The sequence below is a fragment of the Hippichthys cyanospilos genome, chromosome 1 (assembly GCF_059441005.1).
Source record: "Hippichthys cyanospilos isolate Australia breed blue-spotted pipefish chromosome 1, RoL_Hcya_1.0, whole genome shotgun sequence".
NCBI classification, from domain to species: Eukaryota; Metazoa; Chordata; class Actinopteri; order Syngnathiformes; family Syngnathidae; genus Hippichthys; species Hippichthys cyanospilos.
Genome location: NC_142369.1, coordinates 5,756,082 through 5,777,176, shown reverse-complemented (window position 1 = coordinate 5,777,176; position 21,095 = coordinate 5,756,082). Strand labels below are relative to the sequence as shown.

The following is a 21,095-nucleotide window of genomic DNA, read 5'->3' as shown; positions in this document are numbered from 1 at the left end:
TGATTAGCCAATCAGCACCTTATCTCGTCTCCATTGTGCGAGAAGGGGAATGTGTTTTAAGCGTATTTTGAGCGAGGCAGCGCTCAGCCTGAACGCGGCAAAGGAAAATGGCAGAAAATGTTTTGGAAGGAAATGAGATAGAAATGAACGAGTGCCATTTTTTTTTTCCACTCGGGATTACGGCGAACGCTAAACGAGAGCTCCGAGAGGCCGGTTTCATCCAGATCCACGTCGTCTTCTGGATCCAAGGGAACAAAACGTACCGCGTTCCTACATAAGCGCGGCAAATTACAAGATGATGTAATGAGACTGGATTGAGATTCAAGCATGTGATCGCGTCAACTGGGATCGACTCCTGCCAAACGCGCAGCTTGCCGTGCAGCGTGTTTTCATTCACCCGGAACAAACATATTTTTAAATTGTGATTTCTTCATCAATGTTGTCATTAGTGCTTGGATTCTCACCAAAATGTAACGGGAAGCTCCGTTGGTAGAAAATGCTCCATTCATGATTATGTTAGCATTTCAGCTAACTGACGCGAATGCACATGGGCTACTTCCGCCGTGCAGGAACGCATCCACGCTCCGGGATAAACGGCGGCTTTTGTTTCCAGCCCCCTAAGTGCTCGGAGGGCCCCGTTAGATGGATGCGTCTGACAGCTGTTCAACTTTCTGGAGATTTACACGGCTCGTGATGAGCAGGCAATCATTGCCGCCGTCCTGGGACGTGACTTAAATCAAGTGAGATAATGCAGATTGGAGACGTTCTGGTCTCCGGGCGGACGGGGTGGGAATGGGGGGGTTACATCTTCAACACGCACGCGTTTTCTTGACCTCGGTTCCGAAATGATGAGAGCGAAACAGTGTCACCTTTGAACTCAACGTCAGGCCGTAAACCCTGGCTTAATTCCATTACGAAACCTTCACATTCCATTGGGCAGAGGCTGCAGAAAAGGCAGCTTAGACTGCGGGTCCGGAAACATAATCTTCCTTTGTTTACATGAACAGGGTTGTCTCAAAGGCCGGGATCCATGATTACTCTCGTAGGGCTGCAACTGGCAAAATTAATCCTGCAGGCTATTGGAACTCTAAGGTAGACCTATGGAAGACTCTATGCAACAATTAATTGGCGGCAAAACAATTATTGTGAATTACTTCGGATTGATCGCTTAATTTCAGGTTTCTCAGGTTTATTTAGTCCTCGATGAAATCATTGTTTGCAACATACGGTACAGAAGGGATAAACAATCTTTCGATTTTAGGCAATGATCGATACTGTAGCCAATTTTTGGATTTAGAGACCTGACCAGATAAGAACTCATTAAAAAAAAAATGTCAGTCTTTTTTCTGTGGTGTAATTTTTTTAAATGCCATTTTGAAAAACGTTTTTGAAAACTTGATGAATCAGCAAAATAATCGATCCGTTAAGAAAATAATCGTTTGTTGAAGCCCTTCTTTTCATGAAAGTTAACCAAGGACAGCCTGAGACTAATTTTTTCAAAAAAGGGGCGTGGTGCACATGATCAACCATGAAATAACACTGGGGAAAACGATTTTTGCAAAGCTAGGATTGACAGTTGTTTCTGATTTTTCGGTGCAGAATCCAAAACTGATCGCATCAAAGTTTTAAGAGCAATAGTTCTCAAATAGGGGTTCTACTTGCCATTTAAGTTCGGCAAATCGAACTCAATTCTTTTTAATGAGGAGAGAGATGTACATTTTTCTTTTCAAATTGGAAGCAAATCAAGTGTAACATGAAGCACCTTATTGTTAAATCATGTTACCATGACTGATTAGCAAAACTCTGTTTTGTTAATATTTATATACAGATGTACATTGTCATTAGTGGCATTTTTTTTAAGCAGTAAATAAAGATTTTCACACAATTTATCTTTTGCTGAATAAAATAACTCAAGAGACACTACAAAGGAAGTTACAAAGTTAATATATCAAACATGTAGTAGTTGGCTGGTAAAAAAAAATATTTCACATCATTGAAAAAAGTTTGAGAACCAGGGAGCTAGCAGATGCTTGTTTTCTTAAAAAAAAAAATAAATAAATGTGCATGTATTTGAATATGATCGAAAAGTTACACTATACACTTTGACAACTGAAAACAACGTTAACCAACTGGCCAATCGGTGAAGTTTTGCATATCTGGACCATTTTGCCAATTTGTGGATGAAAAAATAAAAGAAATTGACATTCTAGAAAAAAAATAGCGGCAATTTTCAAAGTAGCATGCTAATTTTAATTTAGTAAGGGCATTTTTTACAGCGTTCCTCACTGCAGTATGATCCTATCATCCAGCATAGAATTAAATCCATTTTGGAATGGGGACATTTTGTCTACAGCACCCAGACAGGCAGCGGCCCGGGGGGGACTCTCACACGGCCTCCATTTTTCTTGCCAGAACACAAGCGACCTTTAATGTGGTCAGTGGGCCAGGAATATTCAATGCTTTCCCCCAATCCTTCCGAAAATACACACTTGCGTTTTATTGTCAAACAATCTGCAGGAAAATCAAGCAGCGCGCATTGAGCCTGCAGCTAGCGTCTCGTGTCTAGCCCCGCCCACCAATGCCGCTTTTGAGCCTCTGCAGTAAAACACAGCATTTTAACTCCCCGGTTTCTCTTCTCGCCTTTGTCATCCGTCCCTGCTCGCAGAGGTGTGTCCCGCACCCCCGCCTCCCCCGTGTCTCTTTTGGTACCTCACTCTCTCCCCTCGGCCTAATCGGAATGGATGATAGCTGCAGTGTCCTAGCGGTTTCATACCTCGTCCCACAACACTTGAACACCTCACGGCTCAAAAGTATAAGGACGTTTAACAGTTCGCAAAAGATGAGCAATGGCGCCGCCGTTGATTAATTCATCGATTCCGAGATGCGTCCGTGCGTTCCCAAAATACATTAGGGGGCTGCTCATTTGCATACAAGCAACGTCGAGCCACGTGAGCTGCAGCCAGCACCGGGAAATAACATCTAGAGGTGAATGCTATTAGCTAGCAGCCTGTGCACAAACATCCACGGTAGCATTAGCGTGCCCCGGAGGCCAATAAAGTTATTAAGCAGTGAGGGGACAGAAAAAAAAAAAAAAAAGATGAGTACTCAAGGTGAGTCAATGTCAAAACACTTTTCGCTCAACTTTCTCTCCCTCGATTGGAGTCAAGAGGTGGAACAAGTTTTTTTTTCTTCATTGTAATCATTTTTGCTCACTCTCCGATAATATTATTCACCTCTTCTTTTTGGGCCTGACTGGAAGCAATATTTGCTGCCGACTTCAATTCATTCTGACGGGTTGGTTCGAGTCGGTACGACTAAACGGCAGCAGAGTAAAATCAAACATGAATGGAACTCGAGATATTCCCCAAACCGAATTCTTTTTTTCCCCACACCTCGTAAGTCATATTTTCGGTTTCTACCTCTTAACCTCACATATGAGTTCAATTTGTCCCATGACTGCATTATATTTACTTATCTGAATTAAAAGAAATGGCATTCATTTGCTATAGTACCCCCCCCCCCCCAAAAAAAAAGGTTTCAGCTCCTCTTAAGATCCTCAGTGTGGCACTAATATTCAATCTACGCAGAGGATAAAGGATATATGAATGTATGCTGTTATATTGTGTTCCTGCCTGTGTTGTTGCATTATTTTTGTTCAAAGATCTATTGCGTAAAGGGATTCTTAACGTAGTTAGCCATTTTCAGCTTCTTAACATTTTTAAAGGCATTAATCTTCATGACAGATTATTTAGTTATCAAATCTAGGATTGCCAAGAATGTATGACTTTTCAATGCTAAAAATGTCTCGGTAAGGTTAATATCAATGTTTTATTAAAAAATGAAAGGAAATCACATCAATCTGTCATTTTGGTCATCTATCAATTGTTCTATGCGGAGGATAAAGAATATATGACTGTGCATTTTTCTCTATTGCCTGTCAGCTGTGTTGCTGCACTATTTGTGTTTCAATATCCTCATGAAACAGATGGTATTCATGAGCTCTTCAATGGCGTTTCTAATTTTTTGTTAGCATTTAGCAAGCAGGAGAATTGCAAGGAAAATGAATTACAATAAGTGGAGTCCAGGGTTTAAAGTAAACACGGTGAAGCAGCATTTAGCAGTTATGCACAGTTCATGGTAAAAACGATGCATTTTTTCAACAATAAATTCATAAAATAAATCAGAAGGTAGTTTGACACTCAACTTTAACTTATTTCGAAGAATTATTCACCATCTGCAAGATGCTTGAGGAAACGAAGCCCCAACGCAACGCAAAGTGAAGAGCTGACATTTAAAAAAAAATGTTTTTTGTGTATGTCTGCTTACTATGTAAAACCTTCCTCTCAAGCACCTCTCTCACTGTCTTTTTTTTTTTTTGTGATTGTGTTTATGTGTGTGCAGCAGCTGCCTCTGCTCCGTGGCGCGGCCTATCAGGACCATCTGCACAGCTAAGGTGACACCTCAGCTGCTGCATCAGCAAACAGACTTCACCCTGCTTTGCCTGACAGGTGGGGCCCCCGGGACACGCGCCGGCCGCTCCGTGCGTGCATATGCATTGTACTCAATCTCGCAAGAGCAGATTACCTCCACTGATGCCATCCACATAGGATCCCAATATACCGTATTTTCCGCACTAAGGCGCACCTAAAAGACTTCATTTTTTTAAAAAGCTTAGAATCAGGTGCGCCTTATATTTGGATCAATATTGAGATATTGGGATTCGTAGATGGGGAACGAACTTTAGCTGTTTCTTTTGTTTGTTTACAGTTGAACAAGGTTGCTCATATTGACATTGAGTTATTATGCTATTGAGAGTTTAGAGTTATTATTTGAGTTATTATTGTTATTACTTTGAGTATTACAATATTGTGATTGAAAAAGTTTTAAAATATGTCATTAATTGAGGGTGCGCTTTATAATCCGGTGCGCCTTATAGTGCGGAAAATATGGTGTGTGTGTGTGTGTGTATTACATACACACATATATATATATATATATATATATATATATATATATATATATATATATATATATGAGTTATGACAGTTATGACTATGAGTTATGCTATTGAGTTATTATTTGAGTTATTATTACTTTGAATATTACTATATTGTGATTGAAAAAGTTAAAATATGTCATTAAGTTAGGGTGCGCCTAATATATGGAAAATGTTTTAAAATATGTCTAATTGAGCGTGCGCCTTATAATCCGGTGCGCCTAATATATGGAAACCGTTTTGAAATATGTCATTAATTGAAGGTGCTCCTTATTTATGGAAAATGTTTAAAAAATGTCATTAATTGAGGGTGCGCCTTATAATCCGGTGCACCTTATATATGGAAAATGTTTTAAAATGTCATTAATTTTGGGCGCGCCTTATAATCCGGTGCGCCTTATAATGCTGAAACTACGCTACCTCTTTTGCATATTAAGCACTATGCGCGGTAGTTTTTGATGTGCGTGTCAAAGCTGTTTATTCCGAGCCTTCTGAAATACACACAAACACACACGCCGTGACCCGGTGGTTCGAGTGGCAACCAAAACATCAAACGGCTCCAGTCAGCACATTTTTTGCTTCCAGCCTAAATTATTCCGCTCTCACGTCTACCGTTTGATATCAAAAGAAAAAGAGAGGAAAGTGAGGTGGGATTGGGGAAAGGTAGACGAGTGTGAGGAAGACAGCGTGCGCACGTGTGTGTGTGTGTGTGTGTGTGTGTGTGTGTGTGCGGGCTCGTCACAAGGAGGGCTGAGTGCTGTAAATCAGTTATAATCATCGTAGACTTGTCCCGCATGGGCTGTAAGATCTTCTCGGCGGCTTCACGAGAGTCAATAAAGAAATACAACGGGGGAAAAAATAAGGGCTGCGGCGAGCACGCAAAAAGAGAAAGGAAAAGCTCCACGCTGATGTATTTCGGTGCTGTCCATGGTTCTGAAAAGAACAGCTGCACTCAAACACATCTCGGTGCTGTCCGCGGTCCTGAAGATTGAGTTCAGGTCTATGAACAAATATTTACCTTTGAAAGGAAGTGTTGGACTGTGGAGCAAACATTTTTCACGGCCAAATACGTTCAAACGTGCTTGCAAATACATTTGAACATATTTTCAAGGATATTTAAACATACTTTTACGTGAAATGCTAAAACAACATAGCAAATTTCCCACAATGCCAGGGGGCATTAACTTAGGCAATGTGCATCCCCCAAGTCAATATAACAGTAATAATGTTAATATTATTGATGATAATGTTTACCGTCCAACAAGTACGTTGGAACCTACCAGCCAATATGTTTGCACACGTTTGCAAATACGTTCAAACGTATTTGCGAGTCAAAAACCTTTATCCCACATGGCCCGTTCCACGTCTCCGTACTTTTGCAGTTGTACCAGTTTAAAAAAAAATAAATAAAAAAATCGCCGATATTTGACACGCACAAAAAAAAAAGTCCAGGGGAGCAATGCTTGCTGGCCCGTTTTCAGACGCAAATAAGTGACTGGGGTATCACCAGCATGTTGCTAATTTTGTTCCAGCTCAATTGTCAAACGTTAATTTGGGTGACAGGGCAATTTCATATGCTGTCAATGGCGGCTTCATTCCCAGGGATCCATTCTGTCAAAATGGGCCGAGCATATCCGCCGCCGACACCATCTGCGTGACACACACACACACACACACACACACACACATACGCACGCTCGCCGTACACTCGGCGCCGTGTCAAATCGCGGAATTATTCCAAGAGCTCACCGGGAGAATGGGAGGTGCGCGTCACCCATACGCGCCAACGGCCAAAGCCGCCGGCCAAACGCTGCGTCGCGGCAGCTTGGAAGAGGCGTTGAAAAGAAACTCGGACCGCTCCCGTTTAAAACGAGAGGGGGGAAATCAAAAGGAATGGCGGGGCTGGAAAGCCGCTACGTGCTAAAGCCCGACAATTAGTAGCATTGATTGGGAGAGTGGCTCTGAGCCCAACGCAATTTGGGCTCATTTCATTTCCCCCGCCATGAATTGAAAAGCGTGATCTTGTAACATTATCGCTCCATTGATTTTAGGCCACTGATTAACAAAATAAAACACGCCGACTCCAAAATTAGCATTGTGTTGCACTTTTTCAACGTGATAATAATACCGCTTTATGCTGCTTGGCACCGAGGAGGAGGAGGAGGAGGACCATGTAGCGGTTGCTCGGTTCCAGGAGCCAAAGTGAAGTGGTGACTCTGCACAAATGTGCTTCGTTTGTCCCTGAAAAACGGGGACGGAGTGTCAATAAAGACGCCGCAGACGAAGAAGCTTGATGTCTGCGATCCGTTTGGAAAAAAATGGGATCTGGGAAAAAATCAATAACTCACATGCCAAAAACTCTCTCTCTCTCGCTCTCACACACACACATATATATATGTATAGATACATATGTATGTAGATTTATGTGTAGATTTGAGTGTAGATTTGTTTATGTATGTATATGTAACTGTACATATATATTTGTATACATATATGTATGTATATTTGTATAGATGTATGTATACATCTCTCTCTCTCTCTCTCTCTCTATATATATATATATATATATATATATATATATATATATATATATATATATATATATATATATATATATATATATATATATATATATATACACACACACACCGTATTTTCCGCACTATAAGGCGCACCGGATTATAAGGCGCACCCTCAATTGATGACATATTTTGAAACTTTTTCAATCACAATATAGTAATACTCAAATGAATAACAGTAAGAACTCAATAACTCTCAATAGCATAATAACTCAATGTCAATATGAGCAACCATGTTCAACTGGAAACACACAAAAGAAACAGGTAAAGCTTACTTTTTCAGTTCATTCCCCATCTACGAATCCCAATCTCAATTTTGATCCATATTTAAGGCGCACCTGATTATAAGGCGCATCATTAGCCTTTTTAAAAAATTAAGAGTTTTGGGTGCACCTTTTAGTGCGGAAAATACGGTACATAGTTACATATACATTTACATATAGATACAAAGTACTGCTTGTCATGAAATTTGCTGATACCTGGAGAAAACTTGTTAAAATCATCTATCCCGGAGAATTGCCTGCACATTTGAAAATCACTGAAATAAATCAATTTCACTTTACATTTCTTTGGTAAGCTTAGAACGTTCCTTTTTCTTTCCTTAGCTGCTAAATGCCTTAAAAATGGTGGCTCCTCCGTTGTCGATGCAAGTTTCTAAAATGAATTTTATGAAGCGCTTTTTGTTCTCTTTGCTTCACAGATGTCTTAACTGTTTGAAATTCTTCCATTTTTTTTTTTTAGTCTGAAACCCAATGAATTGCCCCGTGTGTGAAATGTGTTATGTGAACACAGTAAGTGCTTGCATGCTAGTCTGTCATTAAACCCATTTGAACCCCCCACTCGCCCTGAAAAAATTCATGAAAAAAAAAATCTGAAATGGTGAAAAACGGGTCATATCACCACAACTGAGTATGACAAGTCGTCAGCGTTCATAGTCCATAGCTGTCCTCCAATTACCAACGTCCACTAATGGAGATCATTATTCCACTCCTTAATTACCCTTTTCTACTTTCTCCAAGTCCCAAATTGCACAAATTATAAAAGCCGAGCGTCAAGGTGATGGAAGTAGCGACGAGCAATTAGAGGAAAGCGATACTTTTTTTTATGAACGCTTTTTCGATTTCCGGGTTCACTTTGGTTCATTCGATGGGCTATGAAGTCGTGCTAGTGTTATGTAAACAAAGCGTATGATTATGCAAAATGTGTGGATGAGTGATATCCCACAGCACATACGGATTAGTTATAAACACCCACTCCTCAATTATGAGCGTAAAACTCTTATGCGTGTCCCATATAGCCGTTACACAAGCTGCTCCATTTTGCGGCGGGAAATCATCCGGAGCCGATCGCAGCTTCCGAACGTTGGACCTGAGCTCACGACGCGCGCGGGAAAGAAAAATTAATTTGCTCAAAATTGTTTGGGCTCCGGACTTCGGTTCTTAAACGTACATCCAAGAACGTTGCGCAAGACGTTCGAGCAAATATTCCCCATCATCATCGCTGGAGGCTACAAAGAACTTCTTCACTAATTCATCGGTAGTGTCGGATTTTTTTTTTCAGAAATGGAAAAAAGGGGGATTACATATTTGAAGGGGGAATTAAAGAAAAAAAAACTCATCAAACATTCAGATGTACTTGGGAGCCACGCTGAATTAATTCATGACCCGATCTTTGTGGAATACTCTGGGATGCGGAACCCGGGATTCTCCCGGCGAGTCCCTCAACGGTTCTTCAATTAGGAAGACCAAAGACGCATTATTAAAAGCGGCGGCGCGCTTTGAACTCAAGCGGCGCCATCACACAAGAATTTTGCCAGATTTCCTCGACGCCCCACGACGGTTGGGAAAAAGTAGCGTTCAGAAGGATTTTGCCGGCTGCCAAGCGGATTCCAAAGCAACAGGTGGCGCTAGAAAAACGCAAGTAGATTTCGTCAGGGGCAGAAAGCCAAAATGAACAACCGTATTTTCCGCACTGTACGGCGCACCGCATTATGAGGTGCGCTTTCAATGAATGGCCAATTTTGAAGCTGTTTTCATAAAAACAACGCACTGCATTATAAGGCGCTTAGAATAGAAGCTACAGTAGTGGCTGGGGTTGCGGTATGCATCCACTAGATGGATTGATGGGATTGTCAAGAAAACAATCATATAAGTCAGCCAAACTTTATTAACACACTATTAGAAATTAAGAGTAACGAGGAAGTACTATCTGAAGAATCGGAAAAAATGCCTCTTCATTACGTTCAAAGAACATTTAGATCAATGCCAAGATGAATCAGGAGCTTAAAAGAATTATGATTCAGATAAATATTAAGTATTTTTTTCATAAAAAGTTATTATTGTTAGCCATACATCCTAGAGGCCAAGGTAATATTTCAACATTTTTTGACAATAAACAAAAAAAAACACTTTTTAGAGTGGCTATTGTAACAGGTTTATATATATATATATATATATATATATATATATATATATATATATATATATATATATATATATATATATAATGTTTTTTTTGTTTCATTTATGACATTGCTATCTTCTTGTTTACTATGTTTTTATGTTTATAATAGGTTTTTACTTTAACTTATATAGAATTTCACCTAATCATGGAAAGCATTAAAAGAAGACACTAGGCAGCTGAAATTTCACCCAGATGGTGACAACATGTCAAAGTTCAACACGGCACAAACAATTGGTTATCACAGCACCCACGAGCATGCCACCCCTTGACTAAAATACCCCGAAAATGATGTGGAGGAAAATGACCCAAAATGGTCAAAAAACTGCAAAATGATCCAAATCCACTTGACTACTCTGTTAATGCGTTCTACGAGGACAACAGTCTTTTGCCAAAGCAGCATTTGTTAAGCATCAAGCCAAGACTTGACCTCCGCCTGGATCCCGCAGCCATGGCAACCCCGGAGGAAAGGAAAGGGAAACCTGATCGGATCAATATGTCACCGCCGAATCCCGGCTTTCGCTTTCCTCGCCGTCTTCTCAGCCTCAATTCGTGAACGCCATCATGGAGAACCCGTGAGAGGTCCTTCAGCGGTGGAAAAGAGCGGGCCAGCGCGTCTTCCATCACTGCGCGCTTTAACGCCCGAATGGGGGGGGGGGGGGGGGGGGGTGATTTTCCTATTGTGTATATCCTGGCCTTTTATGCAAGTGTCTGCCTTTATGACTCCCTTAAGCTCCTTTAACCTCTCTCCTAGCTGGCACGCCGGACGGATGAGCGGAGAAGATGGATGAGGGCCAGGCAGGGAACGGCAGAGGAGGGACTTAATGAGGCAGGCTGCGTGTCTCTGGGCCCGCCATGCCAGGGATTACAGCAAGATTACCCAATTCCCTTTCTGCGTTCCTTCCAATTTTCACACCCGCCGTCGTGGACGCGCGCCGGGATGATGAAAGGATGAGGGGCGATGCCTCCATCTGGCCCAGCTTGAAATTTGTTTGGAAACTTGCTCCTCAATCGTTTTTTCAAAGGTGTGAAAAAAACAAGTATAACAAATGCAAAACATTAGGAAGAAAAAAAATAAAGTTTGGAATCTACCGACGTATTTCGTTCCGCGGTTCCGGAAGATAAATCGGTTTTATTTCATTAATGAGCATGCACATCCATAGAAAACTAAGAGCTGAGCAATAAGCTTCATGTTCCAATTAATTTGCCCTTATTTTGAAAAGAAAATGGACTGCTGCTTTCATGGCATTGCAAAGCGTTACAGTGGACACCCGGGTTACGCCGTCCCTGGCTTATGGTTTTTTTTTTTTTCTTCATGTTACAGAGTGGAATAAAAGTTTTTTCGTCCGCTCTTTACGGCATTTTTGCCTGCTTTATGGCTTCCAATGTCAAATACAAAATTCAAACTTGGCGGTCAGTGTACGTGCGTATGACCCTGCGAGTCACACCATGCTCATACGGCACTACATGCGTCACTAAGATGCTGCTCTGCTATTGGTCGGCGTCACTAAGGTGCTGCTCTGCTATTGGTCGGCGTCACTAAGATGCTGCCCTGCTATTGGTCGGCCTCACAGTGCCACGAAGATGCCGATATGCTAAAGTCTTTATCTCGTGTGAGTGCTTACAATATCGTGTTTATTGTGCATTTTAGTGCTTAATTCAAACTTGAATTGGCTAGCCATGGCTCCCAAGATTGCTAGCGATGTTAATGATGATTAGCATGGAAACGAAGCTGGAGATAATCAAGAAATACCAAGAAGGCTAGGCTAGGCTAGGCTACCTTCGCTAGGGATTATAGCCGTAACTAGCTCAAGTCACTCCAAAAGTAAAGAAAATTTCATTTTTCCTTTACATGTTTTTTTTATTTATGATGTTATTTAATTATGGGGTTTTGCACACATTAGCTAATTAGCATAGGTTTCTATTGCTTGCCATACGACGATTTCGCCCGATTCCAACTCCGGAAGGGATTAATTTTGCATGGCGGGGGTCCACTGTACATTTGCCAATAATCGCCAAAAAACCCTGTTCAAATATCACCTGACGGGCCTTCGCATAGCCCTATTTGACAGTTAGCCTATCTATGGCATGGCCTATGATTTGTTAGCATCTTAACGATTAAGTTAAAACAAAAGTCATTTTATATTTAGGTTGACAGCATGTCAGTTTTTAACTCAAATGAAAAATGTAGTTCTAATGATGACTGGTATATAGAAAAGCTTGTGAATCAAGTCACTTATAACTCAAGGCACCGCTGTATTGCGACAGTACAGATGGGAAAATGGTATCACTAATGGCAATGTGCATCCATATGAAAACTTGTAAACTAAAAACATGCAACAGTTGTCAAAGGAGTCCGTATAAGACAATTTAGCAATATGTTCTTTCCTGTTCCAATTCATTTACTCTTAGTTTGAAAATAGTACTATTTCTGTCCTGGCATTTATGAAACTAAATTCATGTTTAAAGTATTACACTTAAATTGGAGAACTGCAGTACTTGTGCAAATAATTCTGTTGTTTTTTTTATTCAAATGAGAAGTGATGCAAAATAATTTAGAAATGACCACGGGACGTCGTCCTAAAACAAGTGCAATTGTTCTCCATGTAGTGTTCACATTATTAGGAACAGCTTGGTGGTATGAAACAATGCAAGTTATATTTATTTTGAACGATTCAATTGATTCTTTGAAGCTTTTCTTCACAGCAAAGATGAAGACAAAGTGATGAAAACATGTTGCTTCACCTGCTGGAAAATTGCAAAACTACCGACAAAGGTGCGTACTCGTAAAACTTAACAAAATAAAGGCGTAAAACGTTTTACAAAGCTGTCACTATAACAACTTAATATACTGCTTCATGTTCCAATTACTTTGCTCTTTATTTGAAAAGAAAGTCACACTTCTAGTCACACAATTGAATGGTTATTTTACCATTTAATGCTGCGACTAGAAGAAATAAAATAACATTTTAAAAAATGTGCATCTGCAGAATCCCTGTTAAAATGTCCCATACCTCATGAAGTACCTTTATGTACCCCAGGGGTACCACTATTTGAGAACATCTGTGCTTGTGCAAAGGCTTTATTTTTTCCAAAACTAATCAGAGGTGATGCAAAACCACGAGACGTCATCTGAGCCACTCCGGAATGTAGGCTTAATTGTTCTGAATACGTTCAAATTATTAGGAACAGCTAACTCGTATGTAGCAATGTCTGCTGGTCAAATGATTTTTTGGGGGGACGATTCCATTGGTTCTCAAGCGCTTCTCTCCCAGTCGTGATAAAGACGTGATTAAAAAAAAGATTTTGTGGAGTGTTTTTTTCTTTTTTGGATGGTGGTGGTGGTGGGGGGCGTAAAAGTTGTACGTAACTGCAGACGATCTCGATTCCAGTCGGATGTGACAGAATATAACCTGTTAGAATATTCGCGTGACCAACACGCAAACGGCAAACGCACAAGACACTTTTTGTCGTCACCGAGCACCACTCAAATAAAACTCGAAGCTTTTTAAACATATCCCGATGTGGATAAACCAACAAAGGCGCAGAAAGCGTCAGAGTCCCATGCATCAATCCATCAGCCACTGTCGCCAATTACGCATCGTTTGCGTAATGGCAACCAAACCAAATGTTGCCGTGCATATCTTTTAATATGATTGCATCTCCCGGGAACATTTAACATCCTCAAAATAATAATAAAGCAAATAATAAAGGCGAGGGAAAAAAAACTCCTTACTTACGTTTCTGCTGCAATCCTCGCGTTATTATTGTCCAGATTTTGAGAAGGTGTTGAAAAAAAAAAAAGCAAGAAAACACTAACAAATTCCCAGCGTGGATGTGTGTCACGCGTGTGTCTTTTATCCACAGCAGCAGCAAGCAGCACCGCGTCTGTCCTTCAAGACAGATGTGAACGCTCCTGGACGGACCGAGCGCTCCACCTGCAGAGAAAAGCGGATGTGGAGAGAGGATAATGATAAGTGTTGGCTTCACAATAAAAGCTCGGCAGCTTGCCGGGGCTCCTCTAAGCTTTTATTGTATTAGCGTGCTGCCGTGATGCTTTCTGGGGTGGCCCGTGCACGTCCACTTGACTGCTAAATTGCGGTGCACGTGCACGCCCCCTGCAGGCTGCTTCTTTTTTTCACCCCCAGAAAGTACTGTACTAATGATTAAAACATTTTTTTTTTAATTCCTCACGCTTTTGGGACATCCATATCCTTTCATATAAATTATCCGATTTACATCCTTTTAACACATTCAAAGAATATCAGGCGATGGCTTGCGAGTATTATTGGCATTTAAATTATTCACTTTTTTTCCCAAAGATAAAAAAAAAAAAAAAAAGTCACCCAGAAATGTTCCATTTATTCCCACTGAGAGCAAGTTTGTCTCATGGGTTGTTCATGATTTATTCCAAAGGCACATTCAATATTACACGTTCAGTTTAATTAATTGACGGGATTCGGAATTTGAACAAAAATTCCCACTTACCAAAAAAAATCCACTGAAATATCCGTATTTATTTCAATAACATTTTTTATTTAAAAAAAAATCTGACCCCCCCTCCAAAAAAAAAAAAAAGAATATAAATTTTCTCCAAATAAATCTCCCAAAGAGTTCCATTCATTCTCAGTGTCACACTCAACAAACATATTCCCATAATTCTTATTACAAATTACAAATGTTCATCTTGGAAATTTTCAACTCGCCAAAAAAAATCTGCAGTCATTCCCAAAAACATTAAAAAAAAAAATCCCTCCATTCCATATCATTCAATATTTTTTCCATTTTTTATTTCAGCCTTCGCACATAATTTCTCCCAAAATTGCAAATGTCCATAGCTGCTGTTATTAATAGCTGTTCATGAGCATGAAAGAAAATTGCTGTGTACGTTTTGCTGTTTGTGTGATATAAATATGTAAATGCGCGCGGTGCTCTGAAAATCAATTTGTTTGAAAGAAGCACTACTTTGCACTTGCAAATGCATTGTATGTTAATTCTAACCTCACACTGCAAAACAATCCATTTGATCGTGTAGATTTGTTGCGCATAATTAAAACGTGGTAAGCCCACGTCATTTTCCCCTCTTCACCTTATGCTAATAAAAGAATTAGTTTCGCACGTATTTTCGGTATTGTGATTGTTATTGTGATTACCGTGCAAATCAATCATTTTAACTCGTCAGTCTAGTGCAGTTTGCCAAAAAAAAAAATGACCCTTACCATGTTAATTATAATCTCATGTTATCGCGTGAGGAATAAAAATAAATGATCTTGCGCAACACTCCGCTTTCACCTTGGAGTGAACAAGACAAGATTTGTGTAGTTGCATGACGCAGTTTGTGTATCTTGGACCTCACGCATCTTAAAATGAGAAAAGGGCTACTATTTTTTTCTGCCAGGCACAAAACATATTTGGATTAAAAAAATAAATAAAACACACTTAGAATTTGTTAATTTCTTATGTTTGTTTTTATTTTCCTTTGGAACTACATTTGCGGTGGTATCTCAAGGCATATTTTACCCGGCAATTCCAGAAAAAAAGCTTGTGTAACATGATCTGCTTCTTTGTTTGTTGGCAAAAAAAATTGTGTGTTTAATGATGACGCTCAGCCAGTAAAAACTTACTATATAGCTTACTATATAGTATATAACTTACAAAATAAAGGAATGCAACACAAACAATTTCAAAATTTGGAGGGGAAAATATGCTTCTAATTAATTTGCTCTTTTTTTGAAAAGACAATTATACTGAGAAATCTGTTTTCAGCCAAGTACTCCTTAACTGGTGCAAATTGTTTTTAAATTTAAAAAAATATGATAATCATAATAATAATAAAACAGTCTTAAAACATGCCATCAGTGTCTGATTTATTAAACTTTAGATCCGTACAAACTTCATTTGTATTGGTCCACAAGAACAATTATCAAGCTAAAGTGTTCTCTTTTGGATCATTGAAGAAAAAAAGAAGAAATAACTTCAATATGAATACATATTTTACCACAAAAAATAACCATTATACAGTGTCAGACCTGTTTAAAAACAAATAATTACAAATCAATATTTGTCCACAGAAAAATGCTCAACATAAAGCATCCTTTTTTGGGATGAAAGTAGAGATCTCTTCACGAAAATAAATCATTTAAAAATAAATCAATTATTAATAAAAAAAAATGTCACCCAAAAAACAAAAAGTGTCAGACCTGTTCTCAAAGAGGAATAATTATAAAAATATATTTGTCGACAGAAAAATATTCAGCTTAAAGTGTCCTCTTTTGGGATAATCATAGAGATGTGTTCACAAAAATAAATCATTAACATGACAGGTAACGAGTGGCGGCACATGACAAGTTGGGTGGAACCATTCTAGCATGGGGGAGAGGCTGAGTATTTACATAAATGAAATCGAATCACCTACTGAACATAAAATCTGATTTATGGACTGATATTTTCTCAAAACGTATTAATTCAATTATATTTTAATTTTTTTTGCATTTTTGTTTGATTTAAAACATCGAGTACCTCCTGAAGTTTCTTCAAGTACCCCCAATCGAGAACCACTGGCATAGACCAAAATACAGATGAGTGAAAATGATCATATAGGCTTAAAAAACTAAAATAAAAAAAGAACAAGGGGACACAAATGGACCCCGGGGCCATAGTTTGCTCACCACTGGGTCATTGCATTGCGTATAGCCAGACTTGACCCTTTGCAGACACTTTGGAAATCAACTCCATAAAAGGCTGCCTCACACTTGAGCGGAAGATCAATCGGAGGCCATCGGGAACCATTGAACACGCCTCCGCTATTGATACGTTGGTCAATAGCGAGTCTTTGGAGAGTCTTTACATTGTGCGGCAAGCATGCAGGCTTCAGTGCTCAATGAACATCTAGAGGGGCCTTCATCAATTACAGCCCGCCGTCAGACACGCGTCGCTCCTTTTTCCAACTGAAATTCACTCTCGTCAATACCGCTCCGTTGCTAGTCCTCCCCTCGGAGAATCGAGGCATACTGTTGACTTTTTTTTTTTTGGTGCGCGACCGAGCCGCTTTGAAAACATACGATGACACCGGCGCGGCGGGCGGGCTGCTGAAGAAGCATCGCCGCCTGATAGCATGTGGCAGGAGGAACAACGGCGGCAAAAGAAAAGAATGGCGTCAAACAAAAACAAGAGATGAAGAGATAATGTGTCAGAAAAGGCGCTTTATGCTATCGGCTTTGTGAATCTGTTGTGCAGCAAAGCAAGTGTGCAACAGCACTGGGAGGTGAAAGCGGAGGGGGGGGGGCTTTTATCCCCCCCCCCCCCGAAGGAGTCTGCATGATTAGATGATCCGCAAACATATTTACCCTACAGAGCCCTTTACGCATGCATTTGCGTGTAGTAGTGCAAACATCAGCACGTTTACTGCTCACTTCCGTTTATTTACATTCCTTCATATGGGACGAGTGCAAAACACATGATGCCGCTTTTTTTTTTTTTAATTTTTTTTAACGCGTCTCACGCAACCGGGTAGTCCCATCAGTGTTGTGAGAAGAGCCTTGAGCAAAGAGTGTTATCGTCATCGTCACAGCAGCTGGCTATTGGGAGACACTTATCGCAGGGTGTGAGGGGAAGCAATTATCTCCCCAACTCCCTGAACCCCCACCGCGATGGCGGGAGTACTCGGCGTGCGAGAACCAACTCGCGGCATCATGATGACATATTATTATGGAGGATCCTGAGAGTAGGGTGGGGCCTGTATCAGCCAATGGCTCAGATCTTTGCAGAGGAGAAAGAATATATGAGCATTGTTATACTCTGATTTTTATCTTGTGCAAGATAATCGTTTTCGTTTTCAATGTAAACTTAAAAAAAATGTACCGGATTTACACAATTTTATCAGTCGCACGGAAAAAAAAATCATCTGAATCCAAATAAGGTTTTTAAAGACTAGCCTAAATCATAAATTGGGCGGCTAGATGGAAGAGTGCTTCGCACGTCCGCCTCACAGTTCAAAGTTCAATTCCAGATTGCTCCGGCCTTCCTGTAAGCGGTTTGCATGCTCTCCCCATGCCTGTGAGGGTTTTCTCCAGACACTCTGGCTTCTCTAAATTGTCCTTGGGTGTGATTGGGTGCGTATTTTTGTTTGTCACGGCATGCCCTGCTATTGGCTGGCTGATTGTCTGCCCCGTACTATCTCAGGACTGCTGAGGTAGGCACGAGCAAGCCAGTGACCCTACTGAGGATAAGCGGCTGCAGATGATGGACGGATCTTTGAAAAATTGTATTAGATTATTAGATGATGTAGACTGGAAAAAAAGCAATGAATTCTCCATATTTTGAGGGGCAGTAATTACATAAAATAAAATTATCCGACTTAGGATACTTTTTTTAATATAGAATAATCACACAATGAAATAAATTAACTGAAATTATTTTTTTACTGCAGTTCAAAATTGTACTGAATTTACTCAATTTTATTCCTTTAATTGGTTGAATAAAAGAAAATCATCTAAATTCAGATTTTTTTCTCTTTTTACGCAGAATATGTAAAAAAATGCATCAGGGTTCAGTCCATCTAATTTTGTGCAACCACGATAAACTTTGAGGAATTTCCTTCAGCATACATTGAGAAAATGTTGTTTGAATTTACTCATTTTTATCCAAGGGATCATATTAAATATGATTAATGTATAAAGTGTCTGGATTCAAATGATTAATTTTGTGTCATCTGCATGAATTGTTTTTTACCATTTAGTAAGTATTTGTAATGTGTAAACAAAAGAAATTTTCCCCACAAAAAAACAAAACAAAAAAAACACCTTGTGCATATTACCTTCATAAACTAAAAATTAAAATGCTCCTCTTGGTCAACTTAATATATTATCTTTCAGGGTTAACTTGGAATGTATTCATTTTATGTTTAAAAATCGTCCATTAAAGAAGGAAGAAAGATCAAACAGTCATTTAAGTATTGTGTAAAAACAATAACAAAAATCCCATTGTAACATTTTTATAGTTGCGCTCAAGGAAACAACAAAACCTCCCAATAATGAAAAATTAAAAGCTATGATAAGCCTGGTTGATACATTATCGACTTTAAGGGTTTTATATTTCCCAGTATGCGTTAGCAGTAGCATTAAGCTAACACCCAAACCACTACCATTTAATTTTCCTTCTCCAAACAACTTTATGCGCGAGTGCTTCGGGGGAGCGCAAATGTTTGACAACATGACAGTAAAAGTGAAGAACAACCCGCGCTCCGTGGCGTGTTTGGTAAAGCGCTAGCGACTCCCCCGCTCAGCCTCTCACCTAACGTCACATTCTCTCGCGCCACCTTTCCATTTGGCTACCCGCCACGGGGAAGCGTGCGTCGATGTCAGCCAGGAAACGGCGAGGGGAAGGGATGCTTCCATCCCCGGGGGGGAGGAACAAAAGCTCTCAAACGGCGGGGGGAGAAGGTAGCACCATTGGAGCATTAAATAAGGCACTGTTCAATGTGCCGTGCGACTTTCTTGGAGGGAAATGACGGCCATTTTTTTCTGAGGGCCCTAAATGATTCCGCTGTCCAAAAAAAGGACAGGAACTTTTAATTTTACACGGTTGGAACTTGACTGGACTGGCACTGAACATGCACTTCGAAACATCCACATTTTGGCCGCGCATCACATGGCGCGTAGCTAGCATGTAGCTTTGCCGCTGATGTTGGTTTGTTTTGCTGTAAATGTCCTTCCGAGGCCAAGCATGTGGATATTTGCTTTTAGGCTAAATCTTTTTACTCCCTTCCTTACTGCCGTAATTTCCGGACTATAAGGCGCACCGGTATATAAGCCGCAGTAGCAAAATATGAGCAAGAAAAAAGTGATTTTTGTCACGGATAAGCCACACTGTAAGCCGCAGGTAATAAAATGAGATATTTCTGCAAAAAATATGGTTTATGAAGTTTATAATTTTTCTTATTTAATTTTTTTGAAATTGTCTGCCAACAGCAACTTCCTCTTTTTAACAGACTGAACATGCCTGCATGTTTCGTCCCAACATAATTATAGAAAATGGATGAAATTAAAATGAAATAAATTTGAATCAAAATTAATTCAAATCAAAATCAATACTGCATGTCAGTGTCACTAACGGCAATACAATTTTACCCCAAAAAAGACATAGTTTTGCAAATAAGTCACATTAACAATTTCATGTTCCAATTAATTTGCTCTTAATTTGAAAAGAACCCCATTTCCTACCATGGCATTTCAAAGCATTAGATTTACTGATACCTGCACATACCGTCTTCTCACTTACCCCCAAAACTACCTTCATGCACCCCCATTTGAGAACCATTAAGACCCCCGAACCGCCCCCCCCCCCCCTCCCATTACAAGCATTAGGCCAAAAGAGCTTTAATAAATCAACCTTGTGTGGCTGTTTCACATGCCCTGCCTAGCTTGGAAAAACCTCAAGCAAGTACAAATACTATACATAAATAAAAGGACCAAAACCTTCCAAAATATGCATTGAAATTCAGCTTGCATTTCAGTAGCGGAGTCTTAATTATGTCTAAAGAAAGAAAGACTTCCAGCAGTCCATGAAGGAAGAAAATCAATTTAAGCTGGCTGATAAAACCTCCCACATTCTACTGTATGTGTGTTATAGTGACAATGACTCACAAACTGCGGCACAACTTATTTAATCAGCTGTATACATCATCAATTTCTTGCACGAGCAAGAAGATTTGGAAAGTTGTTGTTTTTTTTAAGGTGGGGGGCATATTTGTTATTCTAACTGTAATTTCCAAGCTGTATTTCAAAGCTGGATTGACATTGATTTATCTTACACACATATCATATAGTATGTATTTGTTTCTTTTTTTTTTATTCTCACTTCCTGTTATCTGGTTGCGCGCATCTAATCAATTAAATCGCAAGATTGAAGGAGACTGCGGGCAATTTGTACGCCGCGCCTTGCTATTTCCAAATATCATTTAATTTGTCCATTATTACCCAAATACAATTTCCTTTTCCATCCGCCAGCTGTGGAGTAAATGAGGAGACGTTTATGTGAGACCGTTCGTAGAAATCGCATCC

General features: G+C 39.8%; 1 protein-coding gene and 1 long non-coding RNA gene across 7 annotated transcripts in view; one reads left to right on the top strand and one right to left on the bottom strand.

Annotated features, from left to right (window-relative positions):
- Positions 1-13,940, bottom strand: part of nrxn2b (neurexin 2b) — a 444,830-nt gene extending 430,890 nt beyond the window's left edge. For 4 of the 6 annotated variants that reach the window (XM_088405168.1, XM_088405575.1, XM_088405495.1 and 1 more), the window contains exon 1: positions 13,776-13,940. The gene's annotated coding sequence lies outside the window, so the exon portion shown is untranslated. The remainder of the gene's footprint in view (positions 1-13,775) is intronic. The other 2 variants (XM_088405246.1, XM_088405410.1) reach the window with 1 other exon arrangement.
- Positions 2,802-11,237, top strand: LOC148428806 (uncharacterized). The gene is made up of 3 exons (XR_015867175.1): positions 2,802-3,110; positions 4,402-4,508; positions 10,790-11,237. It is a non-coding gene; the product is annotated as an uncharacterized LOC148428806 (long non-coding RNA).
- Positions 13,941-21,095: the final 7,155 nt, after the last annotated feature.